The sequence below is a fragment of the Bombina bombina genome, chromosome 2 (genome assembly GCF_027579735.1).
Source record: "Bombina bombina isolate aBomBom1 chromosome 2, aBomBom1.pri, whole genome shotgun sequence".
Taxonomy (NCBI): Eukaryota; Metazoa; Chordata; class Amphibia; order Anura; family Bombinatoridae; genus Bombina; species Bombina bombina.
Genome location: NC_069500.1, coordinates 886,313,313 through 886,330,333, shown reverse-complemented (window position 1 = coordinate 886,330,333; position 17,021 = coordinate 886,313,313).

The window sequence follows — 17,021 nt, the reverse complement described above, 5'->3', positions numbered from 1 at the left end:
CTGCCTTCTAACTGCTAAAAGCCACCACTACTCTTACTAAAGAGATTGATGTGGACACAGCTAGACCCCAATCCTTGCTTGCAGGGAAAAGTACCCATTAAAAGGATTAAATATCTTCAGACACCGACTTTGCACATCCTCCATTGACAAAGGCAAAGAGAATGACTGGGGATTATGGGTAAGGGAAGTTACACTTAACAGCTTTGCTGGGGTGCTCTTTGCCTTCTCCAGCTGGCAAGGAGTTGAATATCCCACTAGTAATTGGAATGACGTCGTGGACTCTCCATGCCGTAGGAAAGAAAGGTATGTTTTTCTACTGTTCCGTAGAGAGAATACTGGGGATAACGTATGTTTTATTAACACAATAATCTTACTAGCTAGACATCTGATTCTTAAAGCCTTAAATCCAAAGGAACCTAGTATTTCCATGTTAAATAAAGCACTACAGAAACAAGCAATAAATTAGCAATTTGATATATCAATGTTATCAGAAAAAAGGATTAATAAATATTGTACAAAATGGGTAGATCTAGTTAAATCCCAAGCAAATAATATTCAGGTACAGTTGATTCTAAAAAATAATATTCAGGTACAGTTGATCTCGCCTTTACAGGATTTCTTGTATATTAGAAGATTTATGCAAGCTAATTTTAATCAGTTTTAAGATCACGGGAGTAGCTAGATGCTTTATCAACAGAGAGAGAGAGGAGGGAGCATTATGTCAGTTTTATAAGAGAGAGAGTGAGGGGAGGAAGGAAGAGGAAGTGTAGAACGGGGGAGAGAAGGAAGAGTGAGAAAGGAAGGGGAATACCCCCTTTTTTATATAAAAAATATGAAGCCCAGTAAGGTAGAGAGGACTGGACAAACTATTATGGCAATCAGATAGTATAAAATTAACCCTTTAATTGTCTTTACATAGGGATTGCATTTTCCAGGATACCTGCAGCCGGAAGGGAGGCCATAATATGTCCTATGCGCTACTGTGAACTGAAAAACAGGGTACGTCGCAGACGTTAAGGGGTTTTGTACTCAAGTAATTATGTAAAACTTAAGTGAGATTATAATTAAGTGTGTCTCAAGAATGTCATATATTTAGTAATTTAAAGGGGCATGAAACCCAATTTTTTTCTTTCATGATTTAGAAAGAGCATGGCATTTTAAACAACTTTCTAAATTACTTCTATTATCTAACTTGCTTTAATTTCTTGATATACTTTGGTGAAAAGCATATCTAGATAGGCTAAGTAACTGCTGATTGGTTGCTGCACATAGATGCCTCACGTGATTGGCTCACCCATGTGCATTGCTATTTCTTCAACAAAGGATATCTAAAGAATGAAACAAATTAGATAATAGACGTAAATTGGAATGTTGTTTAAAACTGTGTTCTCTACTTGAATCATGAAAGAAAATGTTTGGGTTTAGTGTCCCTTTAAATGTATCTGACTGAAAATGTCATTTATTAAAACTAGATTGTTATGAATCTGATTATACACTTACAGGTAATATAGAATTTCTGGAAGATAGCATATACTATGGAGATATAATAACAACATTTGTATTATACTATATGCAATCTCTATTAGAAGATGTAACTAAGCTCATTAATAAGCTGGTTTATCAGTTCTGTTTGTTAAAGGGGAAAAAAGGGGAAACATTGAGGTGTAAATTACTTTATAAAAATTGTATAATACAGAGAATTGTGGTAATTTCTTGTTTTTCAGTTGTATCATTTTTTTCCATGCTTTGAAATCTGTTATCTCTGTGTATAACTGATGATATATAAATTGTTTTGTCTTGACTACCTCAATAAAAGAAAATATTGCAAACTCACTAATGTAGTCATATTTCACATATTTGAGCTTTGAAAAGTTTTATCTCCAGAATTATTATTTCTTTTACAAAATTGCTTGAAAATGCACTTTGACTAATACAGATTTCAGTGTGTATATATATATATATATATATATATATATATATATATACACATATATATATATATATACACACACATATACATATACACACACACATATATATATATATATATATATATATACACACACACACACACAGTGCTTTTTTGTAAAAGAAAAGGTGCCGGTACTCGAAAAAACGTTGCTCGAAAAAAAGGTGCCGGGACTTACTAATTATTGATTGATAAATTCTGCTCAATAACTTTGAGAAAAGCAAAGGCACAACATTTATGTTTTATGTATTTTGCAGTCCCCTCTTATGAAAACTAGGGTATTTAAATGATAATTACAAATATTACCTGTTCGCAAAGCCCTATATATATATATATATATATATATATATATATTTATTTATTTATATATACACACACACACATATATATAAAATATATAACTGTTTTATCTGTTTATTTACCTCCTTCTCTAAATTGATTAATGTTTCTACCCCACAGTAATTAGAGTTTGATTTATATACAACATTTTGAAAGAAAGTTACATGCCTAGTTCAAGAAACAAAGCCACAGCCCGATGTGGTACTTAACTAAACTATTTAAACAGGAATCAGTTTGTAATACACTGGGGGATTTATAGTTAACGCTAACAGTTACAATGTGAAGATCAGACAAATTTTATATGCCACTTCCAACCAGAGTAGTTTATATTTGTTGGTTCAAAAGTGTAAAAATATTTGGTGGTAAAATGAACCCAGCGGATGTTTTTGCTGGCAGTAAACTCCTAATGGCAACTGTACTGCTTATTGTGAAAGAATAACAGCTGAGCATGTAAGTGCTTTACTTTATTTAACAGTGACAAAGAGGCAGCCAGCATTTTACTATTAATTGGATTATGTAGACTTTCCCCTTCCCACCCAGATCACTTGGCACTTTAGTTATTCGCTTATCACCCTAAAGGGTAAAGAGATGAAAGACTTCAAGTTAATTGCTCCTTTTATGTATTTTTATTAATAATATTTTTTAATCTTTTTCATCATTAAATAACTCCAGATGGGGAAAAAAAAACTCAACTTACAACTTAACATACATTTCTTTTTAATGCATTTACTATTCGGTAATACAAATGTAGAACTGGCAATATTTACCTTGTCTAAAAATGTAATTTCTTTACTTGGAATGTTATTTTTTTTTTTTATCATCATTTAGTAAATTTACTAGAGGAAGAAAAAAAATTAAGAAAAGAATATTCCAATCCTGTGATCATCACTAGATAATATAAAATGTTTAAATGGACACTAACTACATTTTACAAGCATAGTATAGAGGTTATTGCCTACGTCCCTATAGTCATAGGTGATGCCATTTGGAAATCTTTTTTTTTTTTTTTTTTTTTAAATAATTTGTTATTGAGGTTTTTCGAATGTTACATAAAACAGAGAGGACAAAAAAAAGTTTGTCACAAATACAATAAATAAATATACATTAACTTTTTAAGCGTGTACATTAACGACCACAGGTGAGTGCTTATTTTGTTCATGACATTATAAATGTACAAGAGAATAGGTAACCCAGAGACCTAGGTGAAATAATAATAGATGAGTATCCAACTAGACATTCTTTGCAACTTTTAGATGTCAAACATATAAGACAAAATAAAGAAAGATGAAATCCAGAACCCGCAAAAAAACTAGACAAACAAAAATGAAACCTCATTTTTCTTTTTAGGCTTGAATATGAAGTAACTACTGTATTGGTCGCTTTTGGGCCAATTTTATCATGAATGTTATATCAAATGTAGTTACTCAGAGTCAGTGTACAAACATATAAAGTATGGTGAGCTGAAATAATATATATATATATATATATATATATAGAGTATGATCTCCACGTTGCCATAAAGAACATTTATAAAGTTACATTTTCTAGTAAAATTGAGACAAGTGTGGATTAGTTTAAGTTTGTTCGTTTGTGGACCAAGTTAGCGGGGAGAGGGGAAAGGAAGTTCAGCGGGCAAGAGCCGCTCAAAGTGGAGTGGGGAAGGGAATGGGGAGCGGAGCCATACAGGATAACAGAATATTTAGTGGAGGTCATACTAGATAGTTACAGAGGTGGGCTTCAAAGGAAGGACCTGATGTTTATATGACTAATAAGGAGGGACATAGCTTGGTCAGAATATAACAATTAACAAAATAAGGTGTTTCTAGTACGTATGATAAACCAAATAGTATATAGTGACTGAGTTATGTCACTGTTAATTCTATCTAGTATTGAGCTACATAAAGTAGACGATGATACACTGAGGCCCCGGCCTCTGAACCAGTAGTATATCATAATAAATGTTGGGCATATAAATTATAAAAGAATTGGCTGCAACACCAAAAGAAATCTTGAGTATTTATAACCCTATATACTGCTATCACTAAGGTCCATCACTCTTCTGGGTGCGTACCAGGGCACAAATCCTTATAGATAAGAAGGGAACATCAAGCCAATCCTATGAGGACAGAGGTGATCAAAGCATCATGCATATTACAAATTAAGGTGTGGCTCAATACAGGTCTCTCATGACCAGCTGCCCTTATACGTATTATTAACCTTGTCAATATCACATATTAGTACCAGGAGGTAGAACAACTCATAGGTGAGCTTCCTCTTGAGGTCATAGTGTGGACCCTAGTGAGTGTGCGCATGCACAAACGCAGGTATAAACTTACACAGAGATGAAGATAGCCACCTAGATACATACGCATACATACCCATACCTACATATACACACATATTTGGTTGCACTATATATATATATAATTATGTGAGCTAGGGCCCTGGAGGAGTAATGAGGAGATTTATGTGGATAACACATGTCGGCTTACTCAAAAGGTAACCATTCAATGGAATAAATATTTTTGGGGTAGATAGTATGGGTAATTCTAGGGCTAGTTACACAGATGAACACAGTATGGCTGCTATATATTGAGGGGTCTAGGAAAACAGTTTATTAACCATAGATAAAATAACCCTAGTAACCAGACCTAACAGATCCTATAAATGTACGCATCAGGGTGATCAGAGAAGCTGCGCACTGAGGGTGAAGTGGACCTAGAATACGTGTATCAGTTTTGGGAGGTGAAGCATGTGTAAGAGACATTATACTACTTATCTGGATGATGTGCTATAGGGATAAGATAGTATGGAGAATTGAATAAAGATGCTTGGTCCTTTAAAATTATTATGAATCTGAAATAGAATGTGCCTATAACACGTGGGTGGAAAGACTACATTTTTCTCACTGAGTCAGTAGGGGCATGGTATAGTAAAACATGTCTATTCAGAAGCTCATATAAGTGTTAAGACCATTATAAATAATATACCTAAGTAACATACTTCACAACCTTATTGTCTGAATGGATATGAGCTATAGTCCAGTAATCCATCTGAGTATATAGAGGTGCGGATGAAAGTGTACATTTACATTCCAGTCAATATCAGATAATGAAAACTAAGCTTACTGTGAATATCAAATAACGTTAACACAAGTGGAAAACTTAAAGGGAAACATATGTAACTCTGACATAAATTACTAACAAGCTGTTGCCAGAGCTATAACATATGAAAAATGTAAAAGAGCACCAAGGGGGGACTGTAGTCCTTAAATAAAGAAGACAAAACAAGGGATCTAGAGATTTTAAAGGGTACGGTGCAACGGTAAACAAAATGGCATTAAGGATTCAACCTAAGGAATGAGCAATGCAAGTAATGTTAAACTCTGGTGTCCTCAATAGTCAGAAAGCTCCCGCAAACAAAGGGGACCTATCTCCGCTGTTGCAGAGCAGTTGACGCTATCCTACACCGATACGTTGAAGCTGGTGTGTGCTGGTTAGATTACATTGTCCCTTGTGAAGACCTCGTCTGCTAGATGTTGTCAGGGATCTGTCTCCATATATATATATCTCTTGGGCTTAGACCCTAAGGAAAGCTCACTGCCATACCTCCCGGTAGCAATCAGTAGACTTTGACAAGCATGGTCACCCACACACTTTAAATTGGGTAAAGCCGGAGCCGAGGTTGTGAGCAAGAGAGGAGCCTATTCTTCTCGATTACCATCTCCTGTTAGCTCTGGGCCGATATCTGATATGGTGAGCTCAAGCTTCACGCTGGATCCACTGCTCTCCAGGCGGTTGGCCGTACCTCTCTGCAGGACCGCCATAGTCAGATCTTGTCTAAGGGTATGAGTGCTGTGTATCGCCAGTGCCGGATGCGGGGCAGTGAACTGGATCATCGGTAAGAGTTGTTCTGTTGTAGGTTCATCAATGCTAGTTAAGACGCTTATAGATGTGCTGAGATCCAGTCCTTCCGCACTTGATAGGAAATCCTCCCTGTCTTCCCCACGGAGTAATACAGTGAGGTTATGGAAATTGCGGCTCATTTTATCATCCAAATCTTTCAGGAGGTTACATATAACTATAGCAGAATCTTCTTCTTCCGGAACTGTAGCCATTCTTAATCTTGAACCCTGTGGAACGGGGGGAGGAAATCGTATTCCTGTAAGGCTCTTCTTTACACTCTTTATCTAAACAGAGATTTGCCACACAAAGTTCTAATGATGAAGGCCTAAGCCAAGATGGCTGCACAGGACCAGATCGAAGGGTTTAAACTAGGCTCCCTGTTGAGATCTTCACTCATTGAAGTTGCTTTAAATGCTTACAGCATTCCCTTGCTTGAGTATATAGTTTTCATGGCGCTATCTCTAGTTTTTCATGAAAAATGCCCCATAAAAATGAGATTCCATTGGGAGCTTCAGCTAGATGCGTCTTTTCTCCTCAGCAGTTGGCTCCGCCCCCCTGAAATCTATTTTTTATTGCATTCCAGTGCACATGTGCAGCAACTCTCCTTCAGATACCCGCAGTGTATCCTAGGTTCCAGAATGGTGGCACCCATAATTAGAGGGAGGTGCCTAGAATGTAGAATGTATTTAGGGACACTCAGTAATACCAGTGCATGCAAATGTTTGCTGGTATTATTGGTCCAGCACAGTGTGAATGTGACACCCCACATCCCCTCATTTTAACCACTAATAACTGCTTTGTGCAGTTTAAAAAAAAAGTGGGGGCGAATCCAGCAACATATAGGAAAGGTCACATGCTTTCAGAGCTCTGGCTCTAATTGCTTTAAAATCACATCAGGACATTAGTTGAAAGCGAATTAAATCCCTAAAATCAGTGGGCTACTTGCTTAACTCCAAATTAGCATCAGGAGAATGCCAATTTTCGACGCTGACGCAATAATTTAAAATTGAGACCGGAGGCCTGTTTTCGGCTACATAGACGGCAGCCATATTTTCGCACATCTGGAATAGCGCTATAACTAATATGGAGAGTGCTCACCAGATTTTGTCCGGACTTAGCAGACTCCTGGAGTCTTACAAGCTTATGTTCACAGCAACTTTAAATGAAGCGGTTGGTCCCATGGTCGGTACTGAATCATCGACAGAGGTCTGCCTGAACACAGCTGATGCTGAGGGAGTTGGCGGAGATGCACCGGGGCTCCAGCACTTATTGCGCACTTCTGGCACTGCTAGGAGAACAGATGGAGGTACAACACGTCAGGGGTTTGAGCAGCTTCTAGAAGAGCTCATGGGAATGAGCGCTAAGGCAGACTTCCTTGAGAGCAATGGAGGAGTGAAACCCAGAGTTGCAGGTATAATGTTGGAGTTAAGGTCTGGGATCCCTGGTTCGGCTCCCAAGCCTTATAGCACACTCTAAAAGTGGCAATCTCATCAGCTACGTATGTCACTACTAGTGAGTCACCTGCAAAACCACATAGGAGACAAATACCACAAGTAGCTCTGATAACTCAGATGATATGCTTGTTGGGACATAAACTCCTACAAAAGTCAATTGTGGGAGGCCAGTGTGCATTTTTGATAAAACGAACCCAAACAACCGGACAGTTATGGAACCTGCACCCACCATCTAGATCTGCAAGCGCAAATACACTTCACACTAGGAGGGGAATTGGATGAAAAACTATGGCCACTAAGGTGTAGATATGAAGACAGATCATAGCAATGACATCCTCACACGATTTAACCAGTGTAGTACCCTCTAATACAGTGGCTGTATGATGCTATGTGCTGATGTGTAAGCTGATTACTATTGTAACTCCCTAGACTTTTGGGAACTCAAGTTTGATTACTACGTTTGTATTCTACATACCTCCTGGAACTTTGAAGGGATAATTCTGTTAGAAGCTAAGTTGTTTAATTATGCTAAAGTCAATTATTATGTGCACCCTGTTTAGAACATCCTTTTACCAATATACTTTGAAGCTCTATACCTCCTACAGGTTAGGATTATAATGTTAGTTTTATGTAGTGTTCCATTTGTTCTTCTTTAAATGTTCGAGCAGCATGATCTGGGAGGCTTCTAATTAATAACTGTGTAATGTTCTGCCTTAGATCCTACTTTAGTATAAGTGTTTATATATTAGACTTTGACTAAAAACATTATTTGTGTTTCATGATTCAGATAGAGCATGTTATATTAATCAACTCTACTATTTACTTCTATCATTAAATGAGCTTAGTTTTCTCTGTATTCTTTGTTGAAAAGTATACGAAGTGTAGGCTCAGCAGCAGGAATGAACAAAATGGGAGCTAGCTGGTAATTGGTAGCTGCATTCATGTTTTGATATTTACTCTCCAACAAAGGATACCAAAAGAATGAATCCTATTTGATACTAAAAGCCAATTGGAAAGTTATTTAAAATTGCATGGAATTATGAAAGTCTTTACTGTCTCTTTAAAGAGATTATATTAAATTATATATATATATATATATATATATATATATATATATATATATATATATATATATATATATATATATATATATATATATATATATATCTATATATATATATATATATATATATATACACCTCCTCTGTTTATATGCACTCACAGATCAAAAGTGTCTTCCAGGGTGCAAAGTCAAATTATTGTAGAAGATCTAAGCAGGGACTGCACTCACTGGATTTAGAAAATAACTGAATATTTATTAAATGGTGACGTTTCAGGGTTCGCAGACCCCTTCCTCAGACCAGACCCTCATCTGGTCTGAGGAAGGGGTCTGCGAACCCCGAAACATCACCATTTAATAAATATTAATTTATTTTCTAAATCCAGTGAGTGCAGTCCCTGCTTGGATCTTCTATATATATATATTTATATTTGTTTAGACCAAATGTGTGAAGAGGAGTTAACCTATGAAGAGAACGCAGTCCATTAAATAAATTATAATTGCATAATTAACAAATGTATAATAAATAATAGAATGCAATAGCACTTACTCTAAAATAAAATGAACCCAGATGATGTTTTTTTTTTAACAAAATTCCAAATTTGCTCCTATTTCCATGCCCCATAATCATGCAACAGTCATCCGCCACCTACAGACTCAAATATGTATACACTGCTCTGTATAAGCTGTCAATTCGGAAAGTGTGCACATAAAAATACTGTGCTCAATTTGATAACGGAAATAAATTGGAAGTTTTTTTTTCTTACATTCATTATCTGAATCACAAAAGCTTTATTTTGAGCTTACTCTACTTTTAAGAAATAAAATACAAGTTAAAGGGACATAAATCCCAAAAAGTTTCCTTTCTTTATTTAGATAGAACATACAATTTGAAACAACTTTCCAATCTACTTCTATTTTAAAATGTTCTTCGTTTTCTTATTATCTGTTGTTGAAAAGCAGGGATGTACTATAAGTTCAGGAGTGTGCCCGTGTCTGCAGCTCTATATGGCAGTAATTTTGCAACAATGTTATACATTAGTAAGAGCACTAGATGGCAGCACTATTTTCTGTCATGTAGTGAACCAGATATGTACATTCTACCTACCTATCTAGATATCTCTTTAACAAAGAAGGTCATGAGAACAAAGCAAATTTAATAATGTGTATTTTCTATCTGAATAATGAAAGCAAATGTTGGGTTTCATGTCCCTTTAAGAGGAACTGTTGAAATCAAGACAAGATCTGGAAGACCAAGACAAATCTATAGAAATACTTGTAGACTGGTAAGGAAAGTCCGCATTTAGCAATGTCCAGCGAATCATGTCCGCTCGACACTTGATAAATCAAGCCCATTAAGTCAAAAATTAGTTGACAAAGTTTAACGTTTAGGGTTGCTACAAAGAAACCCATGGTTGACTTGTTTATATATGCCCCTAATTGTCCTGAGCAGAAACGATTAGAAAAGGTATCCTAAGTTACAACATGGCAGGCTCCTTTTATATAAGGAAACTAAAATTTCACCTATCTACATAATATTCTCTGGATAATATGTCCTTTGAATCATATCTAGCATTTACGTAGTATTAATTTATGCCACTCAGAACTTATTTTACCAACATGGCTGGTATATTTATAGTTCAGGTCAGTGCAGATAATAATACATGGAGAACAGAAACCCCTGTTTTGAGAAAATTGCTTCTAATTGTGTTGGAGACCAATTGTAAAAAAGTCCCATAAGGTTTAGTTTCTAAATTATACTGTATGTAAATTTATGTTAATTAGCATGGCTTGTATTTTTTTCCCAAGAAGGTGATAACCCTGACCTACATGCACATATTGTTTCTCAGGAATACTTATTTATGCCCATTATTTGTTTAGTTAGAAGTTGTCTGAGAAATTCATAGTCTAAATTAGCGTGACTGGAAACGTGTTCTGAATAACTTAATACTTCTTACATTTCCTATAATTCCTTCGGAATCTTGTCCGGCTTTTGCAGTTGGGAAATGTATTCCCTTGGGGCTAAGAGAATCTTTGATAAATTAGTAAACCATTAGTTGCAGTCCCTACTTGGCATAAAAAGTGCATGGTTTATTGTATGTGAATGGGAAGGCTTTTTCTTCCTTATACAAGTATTTGGTAAGTGTGATTCTGCCTCTGCAAATGTAAACAATGAATAAACATTGAATGCAAATGAGTGGTCATGCAGTCTGTCTGTCTATCTAAACATACACAGACACACACATATATATTTCTACTGCTACCTGTATTCTGAATTTGCTTTTGTCATTGGGATGCTTATGTTTACTACCATCCTTTGCAAGACATTTAATGTCCATAACAGTTATTATCCTATATTATAAAAGGTCAAGTGTGTTTGTCTGAAGCCGTCATGCGCAGTAGAGACTGTGTGCGGACAAACACACCTGGCCTTCAGCTGCAGAGTAGTGCGCATTGCGGAAGCTGCCTGGTGGGGGCGTGACCGGCGTCGGGCGTGCCGTGATGGGGGCGTGGCCGGCGGACGTGGCGGATGTGACGAGGGGGCGTGGCCGGCGGATGTGACGAGGGGGCGTGACCTCACAGGAGCGCACGGGAGGGGCGTGGCCAGCGGGAGAGAACAAAACAGAGGAAGGAAGGAAAGAAAGAAAGCAAGTAGAGAGAGGGGGAAGAGCAAAAGAGGGAGAGAGCGCGCAAGAGAGTGGGAGAGAAAGAGAAGGAGAGAGAGGGGGGAGAGAGAGCTCAAAAGAGAGGGGGAGAGAGAGAGTTCAAAAGAGAGGGGGGAGAGAGAGCGCAAAAGAGGGAGAAAGAGAGAGCGCAAAAGAGAGGGGGAGAGAGCGCAAGAGAGGGGGAGAGAGCGCAAGAGAGGGGGAGAGAGAGCGCACAAAAGAGGGGGAGAGTGAGCTCAAAAGAGAGGGGGGAGAGAGAGCGCAAAAGAGAGGGGGAGAGAGAGTGCAAAAGAGAGGGGGGAGAGTTTAAAAGATAGCGCAAAAGAGGGGGGAGAGAGCGCAAAAGAGAAGGGGGAGACAGAGTGCAAAAGAGGGAGAGAGAGAGAGCAGGAGAGAGAGAGAGTGCAAAAGAGAGGGGGAGAGAGCAAAAAAGAGGGGGAGAGAGCGCAAAAAAGAGGGGGAGAGAGCGCAAGGGGGAGAAAGCACAAAAGAGAGGGGGAGAGAGCGCAAAAAAGAGGGGGAGAGAGAGTGCACAAAAGAGGGGGAGAGAGAGTGCAAAAGAGAGGGGGAGAGAGCGCAAAAGAGAGGGGGAGAGAGCACAAAAGAGAAGGGGGAGAGAGCGCAAAAGAGGGGAAGAGAGAGTGCAAAAGAGGGGAAGAGAGAGCAAAAGAGAGGGGGAGAGAGAGAGCAAAAGAGAGGGGAAGAGAGAGAAAAAGAGAGGGGGGAGAGAGAGAGCGCAAAAGAGGGGGGAGAGAGAGAGAGCGCAAAAGAGGGGGGAGAGAGAGAGCAAAAGAGGGGGGAGAGAGAGAGCAAAATAGGGGAGAGAGAGAGCAAAAGAGGGCGAGAGAGAGCAAGAGGGGGGAGAGAGCAGATGAGGGGGGGAAGAGAGAGAGCGAGCAAAAGAGGGGAGAGAGAGCAAAAGAGGTGGGAGAGAGAGAGCAAAAGAGGGGGAGAGAGAGCACAAGAGGGGAGAGTGAGAGCAAAAAAGGGGAGAGAGAGCAAAAGAGGGGGGAGAGAGCAAAATAAGGGGGAGAGAAAGAACTCAAAAGAGAGGGGGGGAGAGAGAGAGAGCGCAAAAGTGAGGGGGGAGAGAGAGGGAGCAAGTGTTGGAACCGCGGTACCTAAAAAAACAGAATTTATGCTTACCTGATAAATTACTTTCTCCAACGGTGTGTCCGGTCCACGGCGTCATCCTTACTTGTGGGAATATCTCTTCCCCAACAGGAAATGGCAAAGAGTCCCAGCAATGCTGGCCATATAGTCCCTCCTAGGCTCCGCCCACCCCAGTCATTTGACCGACGGACAGGAGGAAAAATATAGGAGAAACCATATGGTACCGTGGTGACTGTAGTTAGAGAAAATAATTCATCAGACCTGATTAAAAAAACCAGGGCAGGCCGTGGAGCGGACACACCGTTGGAGAAAGTAATTTATCAGGTAAGCATAAATTCTGTTTTCTCCAACATTGGTGTGTCCGGTCCATGGCGTCATCCTTACTTGTGGGAACCAATACCAAAGCTTTAGGACACGGATGACGGGAGGGAGCAAATCAGGTTACCTAAACGGAAGGCACCACGGCTTGCAAAACCTTTCTCCCAAAAATAGCCTCCGAAGAAGCAAAAGTATCAAATTTGTAAAATTTGGCAAAAGTGTGCAGTGAAGACCAAGTCGCTGCCTTACATATCTGATCAACAGAAGCCTCGTTCTTGAAGGCCCATGTGGAAGCCACAGCCCTAGTGGAGTGAGCTGTGATTCTTTCAGGAGGCTGCCGTCCGGCAGTCTCGTAAGCCAATCGGATGATGCTTTTAAGCCAAAAGGAAAGAGAGGTAGAAGTCGCTTTTTGACCTCTCCTTTTACCAGAATAGACGACAAACAGAGAAGATGTTTGTCTGAAATCTTTTGTAGCTTCTAAATAGAATTTTAGAGCACGGACTACGTCCAAATTGTGTAACAAACGTTCCTTCTTTGAAACTGGATTCGGACACAAAGAAGGTACAACTATCTCCTGGTTAATATTTTTGTTAGAAACAACCTTTGGAAGAAAACCAGGCTTAGTACGCAAAACCACCTTATCTGCATGGAACACCAGATAGGGCGGAGCACACTGCAGAGCAGATAACTCTGAAACTCTTCTAGCAGAAGAAATAGCAACCAAAAACAAAACTTTCCAAGATAACAACTTAATATCTATGGAATGTAGAGGTTCAAACGGAACCCCTTGAAAAACTGAAAGAACTAAATTTAAACTCCAGGGAGGAGTCAAAGGTCTGTAAACAGGCTTGATCCTAACCAGAGCCTGAACAAATGCTTGAACATCTGGCATAGCTGCCAGTCGTTTGTGTAGTAAGACAGATAAAGCAGAAATCTGTCCCTTTAGAGAACTCGCAGATATTCCTTTATCCAAACCTTCTTGCAGAAAGGAAAGAATCTTAGGAATTGTTATCTTATTCCAAGGTAATCCCTTGGATTCACACCATCAGATATATCTTTTCCATATCTTATGGTAAATCTTTCTAGTTACCGGTTTTCTGGCCTGAACCAGAGTATCAATCACAGAATCTGAAAACCCACGCTTTGATAGAATCAAGCGTTCAATCTCCAAGCCGTCAGCTGGAGGGAGACCAGATTTGGATGTTCGAATGGACCCTGAACAAGAAGGTGACATATTCACCAGGTCTGCATACCAAGTCCTGCGTGGCCACGCAGGGGCTATCAAGATCACCGAGGCCCTCTCCTGTTTGATCCTGGCTACCAGCCTGGGAATGAGAGGAAACGGTGGAAACACATAAGCTAGGTTGAAGGTCCAAGGCACTACTAGTGCATCCACTAGAGTCGCCTTGGGATCCCTGGATCTGGACCCGTAGCAAGGAACCTTGAAGTTCTGACGAGACGCCATCAGATCCATGTCTGGAATGCCCCATAATTGAGTCAATTGGGCAAAAATCTCCGGGTGGAGTTCCCACTCCCCCGGATGGAATGTCTGACGACTCAGATAATCCGCTTCCCAGTTTTCCACACCTGGGATGTGGATCGCAGATAGATGGCAGGAGTGATTCTCCGCCCATTGTATTATTTTGGTTACTTCTTTCATCGCCAGGGAACTCCTTGTTCCCCCCTGATGATTGATATACGCAACAGTCGTCATGTTGTCTGATTGGAATCTTATGAATCTGGCCTTTGCAAGCTGAGGCCAAGCCCTGAGAGCATTGAATATCGCTCTTAGTTCCAGAATGTTTATCGGGAGAAGAGACTCTTCCCGAGACTATAGTCCCTGAGCTTTCAGGGATTCCCAGACCGCACCCCAGCCCACTAGACTGGCGTCGGTCGTGACAATGACCCACTCTGGTCTGCGGAAGCTCATTCCCTGGGATAGGTGGTCCAGGGATATCCACCAACGGAGTGAATCTCTGGTCTTCTGATCTACTTGAATCACTGGAGACAAGTTTGTATAGTCCCCATTCCACTGTCTCAGCATGCACAGTTGTAATGGTCTTAGATGAATTCGCGCAAAAGGAACTATGTCCATTGCTGCAACCATCAACCCTACTACTTCCATGCACTGAGCTATGGAAGGACGTGGAACAGAATGAAGAACTTGACAAGCGCTTAGAAGTTTTGACTTTCTGACATCTGTCAGAAAGATCCTCATTTCTAAGGAATCTATTATTGTTCCCAAGAAGGGAACTCTTGTTGACGGAGACAGAGAACTTTTTTCTATGTTCACCTTCCATCCGTGAGATCTGAGAAAGGCCAGAATGATGTCTGTATGAGCCTTTGATTTTGAAAGGGACGACGCTTGTATTAGAATGTCGTCCAAGTATGGTACTACTGCAATGCCCCTCGGTCTTAGAACCGCTAGAAGGGACCCGAGTACCTTTGTGAAAATCCTTGGAGCAGTGGCTAATCCGAATGGGAGGGCCACAAACTGGTAATGTTTGTCCAGAAAGGCGAACCTTAGGAACTGATGATGTTCTTTGTGGATAGGAATATGTAGGTACACATCCTTTAGATCCACGGTAGTCATAAATTGACCTTCCTGGATAGTGGGTAGAATCGTTCGAATGGTTTCCATTTTGAACGATGGTACCCTGAGAAATTTGTTTAGGATCTTTAAATCCAGAATTGGTCTGAAAGTTCCCTCTTTTTTGGGAACCACGAACAGATTTGAGTAAAATCCCATTCCTTGTTCCGTCATTGGAACTGGGTGTATCACTCCCATCTTTAACAGGTCTTCTACACAATGTAAGAACGCCTGTCTCTTTATTTGGTTTGAGGATAAGTGAGACATGTGGAACCTTCCCCTTGGGGGTAGTTCCTTGAATTCCAGAAGATAACCCTGAGAAACTATTTCTAGCGCCCAGGGATCCTGAACATCTCTTGCCCAAGCCTGAGCAAAGAGAGAGAGTCTGCCCCCCACTAGATCCGGTCCCGGATCGGGGGCTACTCCTTCATGCTGTTTTGTTAGCGGTAGCAGGCTTCTTGGTGCTTACCCTTGTTCCAGCCTTGTATCGGTTTCCAGGCTGTTTTGGACTGTGAGGCATTACCCTCTTGCTTAGAGGATGCAGAATTAGAGGCCGGTCCGTTCCTGAAATTACGAAAGGAACGAAAATTAGACTTATTCTTGGCCTTGAAAGGCCTATCTTGTGGGAGGGCGTGACCCTTTCCCCCAGTGATGTCTGAGATAATCTCTTTCAATTCTGGTCCAAAGAGAGTTTTACCCTTGAAGGGGATGTTAAGCAATTTTGTCTTGGAAGATACATCCGCTGACCAAGACTTTAGCCAAAGCGCTCTGCGCGCCACAATTGCAAACCCTGAATTTTTCACCGCTAATCTAGCTAATTGCAAAGCGGCACCTAAAATAAGAGTTAGCCAACTTAAGTGCGTGAACTCTGTCCATAACCTCCTCATATGGAGTCTCTCTACTGAAAGACTTTTCTAGTTCCTCGAACCAGAACCACGCTGCTGTAGTGACAGGAACAATGCACGAAATGGGTTGTAGAAGGTAACCTTGCTGTACAAAAATCTTTTTAAGCAAACCTTCCAATTTTTTATCCATAGGATCTGTGAAAACACAACTATCCTCGATATTAATAGTAGTGCGCTTGTTTAGAGTAGAAACTGCCCCCTCGACCTTAGGGACTGTCTGCCATAAGTCCTTTCTGGGGTCGACCATAGGAAATAATTTCTTAAATATAGGAGGGGGAACAAAAGGTATGCCGGGCTTCTCCCACTCCTTATTCACTATGTCCGCCACCCGCTTGGGTATAGGAAAAGCGTCGGGGTGCACAGGAACCTCTAGGAACTTGTCCATCTTGCATAATTTCTCTGGAATGACCAAGTTGTCACAATCATCCAGAGTAGATAATACCTCCTTAAGCAGTGCGCGGAGATGTTCTAATTTAAATTTAAATGTCACAACATCAGGTTCAGCCTGTTGAGAAATTTTTCCTGAATCTGAAATTTCCCCATCTGACAAAACCTCCCTCATGGCCCCTTCAGATTGGTGTGAGGGTATGACAGAACAATTATCATCAGCGCCCACCTGCTCTTCGGTGTTTAAAACAGAGCAATCGCGCTTTCTCTGATATGCAGGCATTTTGGATAAAATATTTGCTATGGAGTTATCCA